The sequence below is a fragment of the Ambystoma mexicanum genome, chromosome 4q, assembly GCF_040938575.1.
Source record: "Ambystoma mexicanum isolate Mex_15411 chromosome 4q, UKY_AmexF1_1, whole genome shotgun sequence".
NCBI classification, from domain to species: domain Eukaryota; kingdom Metazoa; phylum Chordata; class Amphibia; order Caudata; family Ambystomatidae; genus Ambystoma; species Ambystoma mexicanum.
This window is the reverse complement of record NC_090928.1, coordinates 98797027-98814638: the sequence shown is the minus strand read 5'-3', so window position 1 is coordinate 98814638 and position 17612 is coordinate 98797027. Positions and strand designations below refer to the sequence as shown.

Sequence of the window (17612 nt, the reverse complement as noted above, 5' to 3'; positions counted from 1 at the left end):
AGCAGCCATTGCTTTAAGCCATCCGAGAAGTCTCGACGAGAGCTTCAGATCCGCCGATCAGCAATGAGACAGCGATTCCTGACCCTGAGATGCAGTGTGGGCTAGCCTGCAGCCGTTCTTCCAGCTTTGCTCACCAAACTATTTTGCCACCTGATACCCGCAGCTGACTCCCCCCTCAAACTCTGTCACAGAAGCCTGCAAAGCGCCCATGAACAGAAGGTACATTGTGGTTCTGTCTCACCGGCCCTCCCCAGATGGCCCCTTAAGAAATGTTAAGACCCTTTTCCACCTTTGTGCTAAAGCTAAGAAACCTTAACAAACAGTTGTGGTTCCTGTCAGTATCCAGAGTGCATCCCTTTTACTTCTTTGAAACCATCTCTCCTCTGCATTCATTTACAGGGAGTTTTTTTGTTCGTAGTTTTGTTAGACTTTCTGTCCTGATAAACAATAAAGTAGATATTTTTATACAAACTTGACTGGACACTCTTTTTATTGGGTAATAATTGTATTTTCGCTGTGTTGCAACTAACCAACGATACATGACCTTTAGGAGATAAGCCTGCCGTTCCTTCCACATGACCAAAATTCTACAAGAAGGTTTATAATTTGCTTGTTATTCCAATCTGTTCGGATCCCTTCTGGTGTGTTAGAGGTGTGGGGCTGATTGATGGTTTAGAAATGGATATTCACCCCTGGACCACTTTGACCCTGGAAGTTGATTCGTCGCACCCAAAGTTCGTGGAGGGTGTGAGAACCCTATACACAGGAGTAGTACCAGATTAGCAGATATAAAACTATTGGACACTGTGTACAGTACCTGTGTTGGTGGAAGAGCTCTTGATTGTGAAAAACTGGAACAGGCCCACCAGAAGCCAAATGATTTTCAGTAAGGCCTAGTAAGTAAACCAAATCAGCATCCCTGGAGGGGGCGAGAATCCTAGGAAAAGAGGAATACCAGAGTTAGACTTTTGAGACTCTGTGCACAATGTACACATACAATACAGAGTCCCTGGAGGGGCCTAGAGAAATAAGAGAAAGGATAATACCAGAAATAGAATTTGGAACTCTTAAACCTTGTAAAATTCACATTCACTGGACTGCACAAGAAGCCTATAAGCAGGAGGGAGTACAAAACTAGAAGTTGAAACTTTTGGACACTGTGTAAAACACCGTTCCTGGGGTGGAAGAGCCCTGGTTTGTGTGAAACTTGAACAGGCCTTCGGGGGACAAAAGATATTTCTAAAGAGGCCTAGGAAGGTTACTCTGAACCTAGCAACGTAGTTCCCTGGAGGAGAGGCGCCCAGACCAGTAGCTGTGTGATGTAGAGTTTTTTTGGACATTTGTTGTGGGATAGCAGCGAGAACAAAAACATTAAGGAACAGTACCAGTAGGTTCGAGCCTGCAACGAACTGGTGGTATCCTGGTTTGTGCATCAAACACCAGCTACCCTAAACCAAAAGGGGGACCAGAGGATATTTAGTGTTGTATTGCTGTTAGTGGTAAGTTTAGGACGAGGACGTATATTGTTCATTTTGAATCATCCTGACAAGCACCTTTTTATTATTTGTTTTGACATATAGCCGAGGGATTTTCTTTAAGTAAAACGTTCTGTTCAAGCACATCCAGTGGTGTGTCTGACCATTTCTGGCCTACCACAGGTTCTGCTTAGTCTGATTCTTAAAACTCGCTAATAATATTTCTCTATTTCTCTGCGGCAAAGCGAATGAAACATCCAAAACATGAGTTAACAATTAAAACAGCGCAGATACCAGAGGTTTCTTAGCGTGGACCGGGGATGGAACCTGTGTTGCATCCAATATTTACAATGATACCCACCCATCGAGGCACACTTTAAAAATAGCAATTTAGATTACAGCTGTCATTTTTCCAGAGAAAAAGAAACATTTTCATAATGGGCTGATGCATCAGAACAACATAATTCTTTCAAACAGTACGAAAAACTGGATGAAGATAGTATAGTTGCAAGCAAACGCCACAATTACTGCTGACATACCTTTTGCCTTTGATTTCAACTCCAAAGCTATCAGAAGGGAAATGTGAAAGGGGCAGGAAATGTAATGTCTTTACCCGATTTCGCCTTGAGTACCGAAGAATCCAAACCCACACAATAACATTATCGATAATGCTTCGGCCACTTGGCCTGAGAAGATCAACCAATCTTCAAGGTAGACGTATTCCTTCAAAGTTGATCGGTACTTTGCCACTGTCCAGAACAGACTATAGCCTTTTTGCGTTACCTCTTGTCCCCAGTGTTGATAGGCACTTGCCAAAATAAGTTAAACAGAGTCTTGATACCTCCACGTTATTAGTTGTTCCTTAAGTACACTTGTGAAATCATTTGAAAAGGCCTTTCTCCTATTTTTAAAAGACATTGAACAGAAGGTATACTAGATGTAGCCAATTTTCCAGAGTCTCTTGAGCCTTAAGTTCCTTATGGCTCTACCATCTCTTCTCCGTTATTGGGAGCCTCCCTGCTCCACCAATACAGGGTGCCTTCCTACAGCACTCAGACCTTCAAAGAGCTGAGTAGTGACTGAGGTTGTCAAGCTCTCTTTAGGTTACAGCTCTCGACACCTGAACATGACTTTTCACAACTATCTCCCAGCAAGATACTGGAATTCTGACGTGTAGAATCAGCTGCCCTAAAAAACCTGCTCTGGCAATACCTGTAGTTTTACAATTGAACCAGTTGGACATTCAACTGTGTACCATGGTGGTACATTTCTCCCATGCAGCACTGGAGCCTTTATCTTGTTCTCAAATTCTGAAGACACCAGGATACTCATTAGAGCTGAAAGTGCTTGTCTTTTAGGTGAGCCATTGTCCTTTCAGCTGGTTACGATGCCCTGCATACCAGTTTTCTCCTTGCTCTTCACCAAGCCTCGACCTTTTGACATGCAATTGCATTGACAACCTTTTTTCAACATATTCATTGTCTTTGTTTATAATGTTTTTACGCAAGCATGTTTTCTTCCTGAACCAGGGAATCCTGGAACTTGATTGTGGACTGGGTAATGTTACTGTATTTAGGGAACATGCCATCTTATTTGACTTTCCTATTATCACATCATTTGTCTGTGTCTACCCTTCCAATATTATCCTGTTGACCATTTTGTTGTCCATAAACAATTACTCTGTAACCCACATTTATGGTACTATTGCTCATTGTTTTTGATTTTGTAACATCTTGGTCTTGAAATGGTTTCATCTTCAGTAGATCTTGCTCATATTTCATTAGGTGTGTATCATTGTAGGCCCTTAGGTCCAGCCCAGGATTCTATAGAGCCCACCTCATTAATAAAGACATTATTGTTCATCTTAGTTCACTACATTGTTGTGTAGTTAATCTTTCTGTGACACCTTCCAATAGTCTGTTTACGTTTTAACGCTATCCTCCTTTGCCTTCAGGTCCCAGGGACGTGTGCACTTGTCATATATGGAGCCTGAAATACCTATTTACCACATTTAATTAGATACTAACTTCTCACCAAGTGTTATGGGGACAGGATCTGTTGGATATTTCACGTTTGGCTTTGAAACATGAACATCTGGGTTTCGTGTGCCCTTTTTTCAGTCGAAATTTCAATCTAATGGTTTGTCACCTTCTATCCCTGGGAATCCTTTAAGTTAAGTCCACATTTCTCCAGCAACAACTTTCACTTCCTGCATCACTTTTAAAAAGTTCTGCAAAGTTTTCTGTTAGGGTATGCTTTTTAATTACTACAACTTTCAAATGTGCCTTTTTTTTGTCAAGTATTTTTCCCTTTAAATCACGTTTAGTGTTAAGCATTTGTTACTTCCTCCTCTAACAGTCTCGTGATAGCCATTGTCATGTCGTTGGTAGGACTCTTCTTCCTCTTCTAGCAGTCTCGTGATAGCCATTGTTATGCTGTTGGTAGGAATCTCCTTCCTCCTCTAGCAGTCTCATGATAGCCATTGTCATGCTGTTGGTAGGACTCTCCTTCCTCCTCTAACAGTCTCGTGATAGCCATTGTTATGCTGTTGGTAGGACTCTGTCTAATTTATTATTAGCAACCTAAGTCTTCGGTATGCTGGGCTTTTGATCCCTTTGAGCACTTCTCTGAACATGTGTACACATAACACAAAGATTGCCTCTGCTTGATTCTCACGAGGGTCCATGTAACTGTTGTACCCATTGGTGTTTCCGGGTCCATGGTCATCGGATTCTCTACTTCTCTCCTGTATACTCTCCATTCCTCTGGTAGTTAGCCGAATTTATGAGGTGCCTGTATCCAATCTCTCTACTATTATTTACTTCTTTAGCGAAGACTGACCGCCTAGTCATTTTATGAGGATTTCTCACTCCTTAGTTGATTCTTGTGCAAAGTATAGTGGGGTCCTGTCTCGAATGGGTGATTCCCCACCACCAATTACGGAAAGGCAAGACTGAAAAACAGAGGAGAGCCCCTGTACCTGATGACATAGGCAGTGCTTAATTTGTGAGGGTGTTGGCCAGGGCTCAGCCCTGGCACTTATTTCTGATCCCCGGCACTTATTGTCTCAGACGCAGTTTGACTATGATGTGTTTTTTTGGGCAATTTTATTATTGTAACTGACAGTCACATAATCAACACCTATAGAATCAGAAAAACATTTAAATGATGATTGTGTTTAAAGGCACACTTGGCTCATGTCAAGACACAACAAGTACGTTATTTTATGTGTATGTAGATTGGTATTTGTAAATCACACATCTGCTGTAGTGGCCGAGTACATCTGTCAACCACAATAAGCCCTTAGGAGTGTCAGCTTTAACCCCATATATGTATGTTGACAGCATGGGGAGCAGTCATAGGTGATGGCAACAGTGGGTGGGGAGCTGCCCATCCTGACATGTAATGGGCGTGTTAGAAAATATTTGAGCCTTGGCACTTACTTTTTTTTTTTTATTTACAAATTAAGCACTGGATAGGGTGCTTTCAAAGATCTTAGGTCCATAGGAGCCCTTGAGTGGTTTGAATTATCAGAGCTCCGACATCAGACTAGCCCATTCCATGGCTTTGGCCCTCTGATACCATCATTGAATTCATAATGCATGGGCAGAGGCAAAACTCGGAGATCGGGCTGATTAACCACTCTTTCTGCTTCCTGTTTCCAAGCGCACACCACAAGGTGTGCTGGTGTTTGTCAGCATGTATGCATGAATGACCGGCTAGTTCTGTGAGGACACAGGTAATGGGGCAGTTCAAGCGCTGCGGGAGTGCTAGGGAGCAAACTGAGGTCAGTGAGAGTGAAATGAGAGGCAAATCAGTTGGCAATGGAGACAAAGGATGCTGACCTGGGGCAAGGAGAGTGACTTGGGGGCAAACCTGTGGGCGATGAGAGTGACCAGTGGGCAATTTAGGAGGAGTGAGGCTCTTCAAGGGGCAATGAGAGTGACGTTGGTATAGTTCTAGAAGCAAAATGTGTATAATGGGGTAAAACGGACGGAGGCAATGCGAGTGACATGGTGCAAACCAACAACCAGTGGGAAATGGCATCTGACGTATTGTGTTACGTCATGTGATGTCCTAGAGAGCTTGAGTTGCCTGGCCACCTATTAAGACATGTTTTTGGAGGCGGTAGAGTAGGATTGCGCAGTCGACCGTGACATATGCCGCCGAAATTGATGCATTCATTCATAAAAACTAAACAATATTAAAAAATAAGAAAACCCACAAACAATTGGCTGGAAACAATGGTACCAGAATCATATGTATTGCACAGAAGCCTCGCTTTAAATCTGGATCCAGATATGACTGGGACTTGAGTATAATTTAACTGTAAATGAAACGGGTATGTAAAGTTGTATTACAAAAACTCGCTCCGAACTACATATTGCATGTTACAAAACAATCAAGAGAATTTTGCTCAACAAATAGTTTGAATATGGCTCTACCTTATTCAGTGTTGTAAATATGGGTGCGTGAGGCTTCAACTTCATGGTTTTAAAATGTTGCATTGTTTTACTGACTAGCAGGAGTCTCGAGACTTGGGTTTGCAAATAACATTAAAAACATTGGGCCGCATTACGAATTTGTCAATGTGGTAAAAAAAAAGTGGCAATAATTCTGCTACCAGCACTTTTTTTGGTGGTTATGGAAATACCACCACTTTCACCACACCGTCGAATTCCGAGTTTGATGGTAAAGTGGAAGATGCATAAACAAAGAGGTGATGGCTGGAAGGTTTAGAATTAATCTTAACCATGTGAGAGAGGGTATTCCCAGACGTGGGTCCCTTGCTCGCTGCGCCATAGGGAACCAAGCTGCACCTCACTGAGGAGGCCCAACAAGGCCGAAACATGTTTGGGGTTGCTTGTGTTTCCGTGCAGAGGGGACCTGGCCTAGCAGTTCGGGCTGGGCTGCTACCTGGTGGCAGAACCTGACTTATTTGCATATGGCTGGACCCCTTTTGCAATGGCGCAGACGGGCTAAAAAACGGTGGTGTGGAAGGTTGCCCAGAGCGATGCCAGTGGTTCAGATTAATTCAAAACCTTCCACCCATCACTTTTGTGCTTACTGTTTGTCTCACTATGTGAGAAAGGGTATGCCCAGACGTGGGTCCCTTGCTCGCTGCGCCATAGGGAACCAAGCTGCACCTCACTGAGGAGGCCCAACAAGGCCGAAACATGTCTGCGGTTGCTTGTGTTTTCGTGCAGAGGGGACCTGGCCTAGCAGTTCGGGCTGAGCTGCTACCATTGGTGGCAGTACCTGACTGATTTGCATATGGCTGGACCCCTTCTGCAATGGCGCAGAGGGGCTAAAAAACGGCAGTGTGGAAGATTGCCCAGAGCAATGCCAGTGGTTCAGATTAATTCAAAACCTTCCACCCATCACTTTTGTGCTTACTACAAAGTGGAAGATGCACCTGCAGCAAGAGGTGGAGTTGTAAATCCTCCAAAAATCAGCAGATTTACTACATGGTATTATTATTGTAGTATTTATTGAGCGTGGGCCTACCTTCGATAAGCAACGGAGCGCTTAACAGAGGTATACAGCAATACCGATACACGACAGAGTGCTTTACAGAGGTACACAACAGTGCAGCTGCATAACGGAGTGCTTTTCAGAGGTAATAACAGAACAGATATACAGTGGGGGTAGAGCACAGAGGAGGGGTATAGCTGCACAAGGTGGTGGGTAGGAAAAAGGGGGATGGCGTCTAGCGAGCCAGGAGGTGCAGGGGTTGACGTGATAGCCTAGGTGTTGAGGAGGAGAGACTCCTTGAAGTGGTGGGTCTTGAGTTCTTTCCTGAACCGTAGAAGTGTGGGGGCGAGTCTGATACTGACGGGGAGGAGGTTCCATGCCTTGAGGTTTAGGCAGAAATGGCTTGTTTTCTGGTTCTTTCCTTTTTGCAGCGGCTGATTTCAAGTCTGCACGTGCCCTGGCATCTGGTGTTTACTGTCAGCCAGAGATGCTGAGTTTCTCCGTGGGGTACATGGGTGACTTCGGGGCAACTGCCTTATATATGATGCAGCAAGACTTGAAGGTCATTTGTGCATGCAGTGGGAATCAGTGAAGGTCGATGATGGCCGGGGTGATGTGGTCATATCTGCGTAGAGCCTTGATGAGGCCTGCAGCCACATATAGGACATTTCCCAGGGGCACAAGTGAGGACGAAGGTAGGCCTTCGAGGAGGGCATGACCAGTGCTTGAACGGAGGGAGGAAGGGCTTCATTTTCCACCAGAGGGAGAGGTAATACCAAGCTGTCTGTTTTCTTAGCTATGTGTCTCTTGATTGTCGATGTGAAACCCGAGAGACTTGGTGCAGGAGGTGAGTTTGTGTGTGAAGCCCTCAGGGTTCATGGTTGATAGCCAGGTCTGTATGTCTGTATGTCTGGATGTTTGGGGGATTGTTGGTGAGGAGTAGGAATTCGGTCTTGGAGGGGTTGAGCTTCAAGTATGCACTGGACATCCAAGACTGGATCAACGAGAGGCAGGTTTTGAGGTAACACCTAATTTGATCGAAAAAAAACTGTCCGTATGGATGTTTTGATCGAATTGGGTGTTACCAATTTGATTGAGTTCAAATTAACTGTGGTTCTTTCCAAGGAGGTTATCCATACTAAGGGAGGCATGTACTAAAGCATGTGCGGAATGAGTGCCTTTTGCAAGATCATTATTTACATATTAAAAACGAGTTGATCTGCGGTGCGAAAGATCCTAAACGATTACGTATGTATTTGTTAGCGGTTTCTGCACCTGATGAGCTCTTGTCTGCCAATCAGAATATTTCATTACTCTACCCGATGCCTAAATGTTGAGATTATACGCTTCAAACATACCAAGCTTAAATCTCCTTTCCAAACATTTGTCTTAGGTGGTGAAATATCCACGTAACAAGGAAGATTTATGTTGACACATCTTCATTTTATTGTAGGGTCTCACAAAAAAAGTGTGATGGTGTCAGTGTCTGGATTTTAATAGTCCCCCAAAAACATCAAGTAAGGCAACCGTTAGATGTTCTTCTTGAAACACAAATGAATGTTTGTAAATAGTCCCTGTCACTGCTGAATTGTAATAAGTGTCCCTTATCATATCGACCTCAGACTTGTCACTACAGGCAGTTTAGCCGTGCCAATCTGGGGTCAACATATAATAAATTGGAACGTAGTGGAATAGGCCAGTTTAACTAGACTTGGCAATATCTGAACTGGCCTGCAGTAAGAGCCGGAATGGAGTATGTAGTTGAAGTGGATTGCAATCTGCTGTGGGTAGAGCACAAGTAGGAGGACACATGCAGGCAGGTATAACAGTGGAGACTATCAGCTATGTGAGCCTGATTTAACCTTTTGAGTGTTCATGCTGAAACTGACAATAGAAAAAGGGAACCCTCGAGTAGGTATTTAACATTGTATAGTTTCTAACAGTTCTCCAGCATGGGATCGTTCATGGGTTGCTGCGCTCATGAATATTCCCTGCCGTCAGGGAATCCGTGGTAATGGTAAAGCAGTTTAGCTTTAAAGCTTCACTTCTATATCCTATTGCTGTCACTTTGGGTCATGTTTCCATAACCAATTGCATCAGACTACCTTCGCTCCCCCACTGGTGTCCATCTTCAGATTTCTTTCCACACATTTAATGTTGGGAGTCCTTGCGTTTCTCGCCTCAAAATATTGACTTTTTAAATCTGTTTTTGGTATATCTTCAATATTTTTCCTTTATCATCAGTCCCATATGGAACTGCCGGTAGCAGGGATCTGTAGCCGGTGAAGATCTGGACATTGGAAGATCTTCTAGCCGTGAAAGGCCTTCTACTCGACTTCGAGACCTCCTTCATGCGGCTATGGTGGGTGCCAGCAAGAACAGCCTTTTCAGGCCCAGCTTGAAGTGTTGCCTCAACATTTTTGTGGACGGTTGACATGAAAAATGTATGTATTGCCTGCACCAGGACCACGATGTGGACACCTGCTCCATTTGCTAGTCCTTTTCCATGAAGACACTGAAGGATCTCCATAGAAGGTTGGTGACTTGGCTGGAGGAGAGTGCCAGGGCCTCGGACTCGGCCTCAGTGTGAAGTCATGCCTCCATTAGGGTCGGCAGAAAAACTCCCTCTGCAAAGAGGTCGAGCTCTAATGAGGACACTTCCTTGGGGAAGAAACCATAAAGGGGACATGGGCATAAGTCACACACCTTGACTGCCCTTCCGTCATTGACTACGAGGGCTGCCGTGACCCCGTAGTTTGTGTCATCAATGGCTACGTCCACAATACCAGCGCCCATGATCACTACAGTCATGATGGGATTGATCTCCTCTGCAAAATAGTGTCCGTCGACAGCCACATTGACGACAACTCTGTCGACGAGTCGCCTGTCGATAAACCACAAGCAAAAATCATCGTCTACACCATCTTCTTCGTCGACAACACTCTAGTCGACGACATTGTCGACGAGTCAGAGGTCCCAATCTAGGACGACAGCGCCATCTACAATTGAATCGTCAACCACCTCATCCACAGTTATGACCATCGTGTCCAGGGTTGCGCTGCCTCCCAAGCCAGCGCCCACAATGACAACACAAGCTTTTGTGATCACTTCTTTTACTAAAAGTGCTACTGTGGAGAGGAAGGTGCTGCAAGCACTCTTTTTTGCCACAACCATCCAATTCAAAGCCATTGTTTTCTCTGGTGCCTATTGGCACTGCAACACTGTCCAAATATTACAAGAGGGTGGCATGTTGGAAGAGGAGCCTCTCGAAGCTTTATTTTCAGAGGAGGAGATAGGAGAAACCTGACCCTATTGTACTAGCACCATGGTAATCAGTGGCTCTTCCAGCACCTCATCAACCAGTACAACCACCACATCCGCCTTTTGCACCCGCTGCTGTACCTACAGTTCCGATGGGAACACCATCGGCACCTAGGGATTTGTCATTAGACTTCTTGCCCACTTTGAAAACCCTGGTGACGGAACTGCAACACTGCCTACCTCTTCTGGCCCCTCAAGGTGCCCCTAGTAGGAGCTCTCTGGCGCTGCTTGTGTGGGAAGTTTTAATTCCTCAGCCTCTGCCTCCTAGACAAGCACCTCATTTGCTAGGCCCAGTGTCTGCTCTCACAGACATAGATTCTGGTCTGCACATGCAATCGACACATCCTAGCGTACGCATGCTACTACTGAGGCTTATGATGACCTGGTGCCATTGGATGCAGAACCGCTTGAAGTATCCTCCACAAGGTATCCACCAGAGGAAATAGGATCCTTCGATGCACTGTTGACACAAGCAGTTAAACTATTCAACCTCTTCCAGGAAGAACAGAAAAAGAAAGGTTTCCTGTTACAGAGGTTTGAAGCCTCCAGAAAATAAGTGGTGACTATCCCTGTGCTAGATGACATCTGGGCGATGGTTTATTGGTCATGAGAAAGAAGAATTGTTTAGAAAGAAAAATATAAAGTACCAGACACTGCGCTCAAGTGTCTTCACACTCTGCCATTTCCAGATTCTGTGGTCTTGGCTACAGCGAGGAAGAGATCCGCTAACCTGTAATCACCATCCATGGTTCCCCCTGACAAGGAGGGAAAAAAGCTGAATGTTTTTGGAAAGCGGGTGATTACCTCGGCTGCTACTATGATCAATGCCGCACATTTCTTGGCCATTTTCTCCCGGTATGACCAGGAATTGTGGTATAAGATGGGTCCCATCTTGGATTTCCTCCCTGATGACAAGAGGGATGAGGCTTTGGCCTTACTACATGAAGGTGAAACAACATCTGATCACGCCATCACTGTGGCTTTGGATATTGCGGATACAGGGTTCCTCAAGATGGGAAATGGGGCCATTCAGAGGCGCCAGGTGTGGGTGAAGGCCACCAATTTCCACCTTGACGTGCAGTCTAAGGTCTTTGACATGCCCTTCGACAGCGTCAACCTCTTTGGTAAAAAGGTTGAGACCCTTCAGATGATCAAAATGGACACTGCCAGCTCCCTTGGCACCCTCCAACAGCAGAGGCAGCCCTTTCATGCTGGGAAGGGAAGATTTTCAAGAACCGCCAGGGATTGTTGTCCATCATATCAGCAACCTTCTCGTACCAACTCGCAGGAGGCATAGCAAGGGAGATTGCATGCATACAAGGATACACAAAGATGTTGCAGAGCCTCCTCCTGCGCTGAAACGCCCAAGAAAGCCTGACCAGCGTCAGGTTCCGGGTCCCCACTTCAGCACCCGAGTGTGAGGTAAAAATGTCTAGCTCTGGTGGTTGCCCATCTCCGCTGAGCAGGCATTTACGTCTACCACTACCTAGACAACTGGCTAATATGCGCCCCTCGCAGACTCAAACTCTGTATGCACACCGAAGAGGCCATCTGATGCCTAACTTCTATCCAATGTCATGCATATCACCATCTAAGAATGCTCTGTTCCTGGGCTCATGACTGGATACACTGCAATGTCTGGCGACTCCCTCGTGGAGTATGGCACAGACTCTCTCCTCCAAGATCCAGCAGCTGTCCTCTCTCCTGCTAACTATGGTTTGCTCCATCAAGTTGCTACTGGGGATGATGTCTTCCTGCATCCCTCTGGTACCTCACTGCAGGTTGCATATGAGGCCTCTTCAGAGTTCCTGGATCAAGATCAAGCTCATCCCGGCATTCTGACGAATTCTGCAGTGGTGTAGTCATCGATAGCACCTCACACAGGGTGCTCCATTTCACCCTCTGGCACATCAACCCACGGTAACTGCTGATGCCTCCCTGGAGGGGTTGGGGAGCACACACTGGAAACTTCCACGCCAGAGGCCTCTGGCCGCCAGAGGACAAGTTGCTTTGCATCAGTGTGTTAGAGCTCCGCGCTGTTTTCTGGGCCTTCAAGTCATTCAGACCCCAGCTACAAGGCAAGGTGGTCCACATCTTCACCGACAACATGGCCATCATGTTCTACATCAGGAAGCAGGGGGTGACCCGTTCTCCCATTTTCTCGAAGGAATCGCAAATGCTGTGGAACTGGGCAATATGTTCCTCATTCGGTTTCATCTGTTTGCGGTCCACAACACCATTGCGGATTCCCTCAGCAGGGAACTGCGATCCTGCCATGAATGGGAACTCTGTCAAGACCAGGTTCTTTGTCTTTTCTCGACATGGGGCCGGCCGCTGATAGATCTATTAATCGCAGAGGCCAACTCGAAGTGTGCCCAATTTGTAAGCAGGTAGCCTCAACCAAGGAGACTCGGGGATGCCTGCTCCATTTCATGAGAGGGCCTGTTCGTCTATGCATTCCATCCAATCCCACTCCTCCGAGAGGGATTGATGAGTGATCAAAACATTAAAACGGAGCCGGTACAGGTGATCCTCATTGCTCTGGCATGGCACTGTCAAATTTCGTACTCCGACCTTCATCTGTCAGATGTGCCTTGCATCAACTTGCCTCCTCTTCCAGACCTGCTCTCCAGAGAAGGAGGATCCGTGCTGCACCACGACCCAGCGTCGCTCAATTGACTGCTTGGCTCCTGCAGCCCTAGAGTTTGGACATTTCCACTGGCTTTGGACTGCCGTGCCATTCTGGCAAAGGCTAGGGCTCCATCTACTCTAGCATGCTACAGGCACAAGTGAAGATGTTTTTTGTATTTTAACAATTTTTGTTAATTTTATTTCAACAACCAACACAAACCAAACTAACAGTGCAAATAATGACATTTAAATATACATCACTTTATCCATGTCCACTGTTTCACCCAATCCCCCCCCCCTTCAGAGCCTACTTTCCCTCATATTTGTTTCTCTGTCTTGCAGTAGGGATTCTTTTTCAATGTGTTCTGTTGGATCCCGGTCACTTGTTCCATAATGCGTGGGCCCAAATAATTCTGCTATTAGTTGTTTCCAAGCTATCAAGGTTCCAACTTCTTCATCCCCCGCAACATTGCTTGCTTCCTGCCACACTGCAGTTTCTGCCTCTGCCCATTTCTGTAGATCTTTCCACCACACTTCTATTCTTGGTCTATGACATGCCTTCCACCCCATAGCGATTCTTCTCTTTGCTAATACATACGCCAGGTCTTTCAGTTTACTCACATGCTTGAGTTTACATGGTCTAGGAAATCCTCCTATCAGGCAAGCCCACACTGTGTCCACCACCATATTGATCCCTTTTTCTTCCATTCTATATGCTATTTCTCCCCAGAATCTCTCTATTATTGGGCATGACCAGAACATGTGTACCATTCTGGCGTTCTCTTCATCACATTTGGGGCATGATTGTCGTCATGCATTCTTGAATTTGGCTATCCTTTGGGGTGTCATATACGCTCTATGAGTTACATATAATTGTATCTGTTGTAATCTAGCATGTCTTGACACTTTCTTGTGGTATCCTTGCGCACGCTCCCACATCCCTTCACTCATTGGGGTACCCACTTCCTCTTCCCAGTCCTGTCTAAGCTGTACCACTTCCTTCCCCGCTTTGGCCATCATCAGCTCATATATTCTAGATATTTCATGTCCACTCTCTGCTACTTCATATATTATATCTATAGTGGCATCCGGTTCATCTGCTAGTACTATTTCGGACCATGTCTCTTTAACTCGCTGCACCACCCTATGGTATGTGATATACTGCCCCATATGCAACCCCGTTTCCTCCACCAGCCCCTCAAAGTCCTTTATACTCCCCACTTGCCATATGTCGCCCATTGTTGCTATCCCTGCTGGCTCCCAGTGCTTCCTGGTTGTTAATCTTAGTTGCTTTTCTTTCCCTGCCAGAGCGACTAATGGAAACTGCGGGGGAACACGGGGATGGGTTCCCCATTATCTGACAGGCTCTACACCATATTTCCCACCCAAGTATCATCATCTTTGGACGTCATTCCATATCCGATCTGGGCAACCACATCATTTCTTTTAGGAAGAATGGGGCACAGTCCAAGCGGAACAGCCTGGATTCCGAAGTCGGCTCCTCAGAGAGCCATTTAGCTACATATTGTAGTTGACTTGCTATATAATAGATCTCATAGTTTGGTAATTTTATACCCCCTTTCTCATATGGGTTTTGTAGCTTCCAAAGGGCCACTCTGTTTCTTGTCCCATGCCAGAGGAATTCCCTGCATATGCTGTTTATTCTAACAAAGAATCGCCTAGGTATCAAATATGGGATGTTCCCAAAGTAATGCAACGATCTTGGCAGAAGCACCATTTTCAGCATTGCCTCCCGCCCCATTATCGCCAAGGGGAGCTTCACCCAGAACTTCAGACTATTGTCAATATTCTTAATAGCTTTCTCAGTGTTTTGTTGATGCTCTGCTTCCACCGTATGATATATGTCCCAAGATATCTGAACATGCTGACCTCCCATGGTATCTGCCGGATCGGTAGTTGCTCTAACGGGATCCCTTTGTACCTGCCCAGTGGAAATACACAAGATTTCTTGGGGTTCACTGCTATGCCTGAAAGCCTTGCAAATCGCTCCATCACTTCCAGGACATACTGGAGGTTTTCTTCAGGGTAGCGTAAATACAGCAACATATCACCTGCGTACAAAGAAATTAAATGAGGTTTCCCTTTTATGGTAATACCTATTATGTCATATTGCTGCCTCAGGTATATCGCCAGGGGCTCTAAGGCCAAAATATACAACATGGGGGACCACGGGCATCTCTGCCGAGTTGCCACCTCTCTGATATTACCGCTCCTGTCTTAAATCTGGCCAGCGGCTCTCTATATAATAGCTTGGCCCATCGGAGATACCCCGGTCCTATTCCATAATTGGTCAGGGCCGCAATCAGCCATGGCCATTTGACCGAGTCAAAGGCCTTTATTGCATCCAATGAAACTATTGCCATCTCACCCGCATCCCCGTTTGTATGTTCAATGACTCGGTAGAGTCGCCTAAGATTGTTTGATATGTTCCTGTTGGGGACATAGCCAGTCTGGTCGGGGTGTATTAATTTATCAATGACTCTTCTCATTCTGTTTGCCAGAACCGCCGTCAATATTTTACTATCCTGGTTCAACATTGACAGGGGTCTGTCGTAACCACACTCACTACTAGGCTTATTGGGTTTGGGGAGTGGTATGATAATCGCCTCTCTTAGGCACTCTGGTAGTCTTGCGACTTCATATGCCTCATTCAGCATCTCTAAGAGTGGGGTGGAGTATCTCATTTTTGTACATCTTATAAAATTCGCTGGGGAGTCCGTCAGACCCCGGGGTCTTACTAGTGGGTAATTGCCTTACTACTTCTTCCAATTCCTCTAGAGTGATCGGTGCGTTTAGCTCCTCTCGCTCTTCTGCGCTAATCTGCGGCAATCCAATATCTTCCAGTGTTTCCCTTATTCTCTTGTTGTCACTGCCCTCCGCAATACGTACAGGATACGGTAATAATCTGCAAATTCCTGATTAACACCTTCTTGGGTGTCTACTATACTCCCACCTTCTTTTGTTATCATTATGATTGTGGGTCTGGGAGTCTCGCCTTTATATAACCATGCCAGGACTCTCCCTGGTTTGTTCCCCCCTGCATGCTGCCTCTCTATATATTTTTTATAGTTGAGGTTGCACAACCTCTCCCAGCATCCCGCACATTTCTGTTGCAGCTTAAGTATTGCTTCATTACTTTCCTTAGTGTTACCTCATCTCCAGCTTCTCTTGCGTTAGGTGAGTTTCTTGTAGCAAGGCTATGTCTATTTTCTGCCTGCAGAGGTACATCATAAACTTATTTCTTTTTAAATAGCTATTGAGCCCCCTGACATTCCAGCTGACTACTTTAAGGTCTCCCATGATGTGTTAGGTTCCTGCTCTTCCCTCCACAAATACAATCCAGATCTCGCCTTTTCAGGGTGTAGGCTCGTACCCCAACTTTTTCCCCAACTTCCCCCACCCAAACTCTCCCCAACTACAAACACCTCAACTTCCCCAATCCCGTCCCTCCCCCCCTTCCCGCCCTGCCCCAACTTCCACTGCAATCCCCTCCCCACACTACCCTTCCCCAACTGATGCCCAGCTCCATCCCTGGATCTCAGGCACCCCCGCATCTAGCCCTTTTCCAGCAAGTGCCGTACTCACGGTTCAGCAGGGAGATATCGCCCTAACAGCGGTCCAACTATTCTATTGCTCGGTGGTAGGCCTTCTCCTGCTTGTAGCGCCTAGTTTATATATCGGGTTAAGCGCCTTCATCGCTGCCCATTGTGTGTTTCCCAGGTTATATTCTAGTCCCAAATGTCCAAATGTCACATGTTTAACATCTCCCGTTACTATTCTGTTTGCCAGTTCTATAGCCACTGTCCCGTGCTTCCTCCTCCCATCATACATTGCATTATAGTCACTTATCGTATTCTTGCTGGCCTTGCTCCTCATCTCGCTCCGGACAGCCTTTTGCGTCCAGCCACGTTGTCGCCTCCTCCGGGGTGTCAAAAAAGTGTGCTTCACCTTTGTGGAAAACCTTGAGCTTTGAGGGCTATAGGAGCATGTATTTGTATCCAGCTGCACGCAGTCTCCTCTTTATCGCCACGTAGCTGTACCGCTGTCTTTGCATCTGCATAGTGTAGTCAGGATATGCAGTGATGGTCGCAGACGCCCTTGTTATCGTCCCTCCTTTTCGGAAGAATTCCAATATCTTCTCTCTATCTCAGTAGTTCAAGATTTTTGCTATAATTGCTCTAGGAGGGGCTCCAGGTTGCGGTCTCCTCATCAGAGCCCTGTGTGTGCGCTCAATTGCAAACCCTTGGGAGAGCTCGCCTGCTCCCACCTCGTGCAGTATCATGCTCTCCACTTAGTTTGTGGGGTTTTGCTCTTCCTCCCACTCCGGGAGACCAACCACTCGTATATTGTTGCGTCTCGCCCGTCCTTCGGCCTCCTTCGCTCGATTCTCCAGGTTAGCCACCTGTTGCTTCAAGACGTGGACTTCCCTGGCATTGTTTGTGCTAGTGTCCGTGTTAGTCTTCACTGCACTTTCTAGGCCACTCGTTCGTTCCGCCAGAGCTCTCGCTTCTCGTCTCAACAGGTTGACCTCAATTCCCACTGCATCTATTTTGTTTTCCAGTGCAGTTCTCAGATCTGCCATCGCTGCCCCCATGAGGTTTTCAGTTCCGTTATGGCTGTCAAGATTGCGCTGTCCTCTCGTGAAGAGGCCACATCTGCCAGTGTAGTTACCGTGGTTGGAGATTGCAG

The 17612-nt window shown here is 46.0% G+C and overlaps 1 protein-coding gene across 2 annotated transcripts in view; it reads left to right on the top strand.

Moving 5' to 3' along the window:
• DTD1 (D-aminoacyl-tRNA deacylase 1) overlaps window positions 1-17612 on the top strand; it is a 1185117-nt gene that overhangs the window by 965212 nt on the left and 202293 nt on the right. The gene's annotated exons all lie outside the window — the stretch shown is intronic.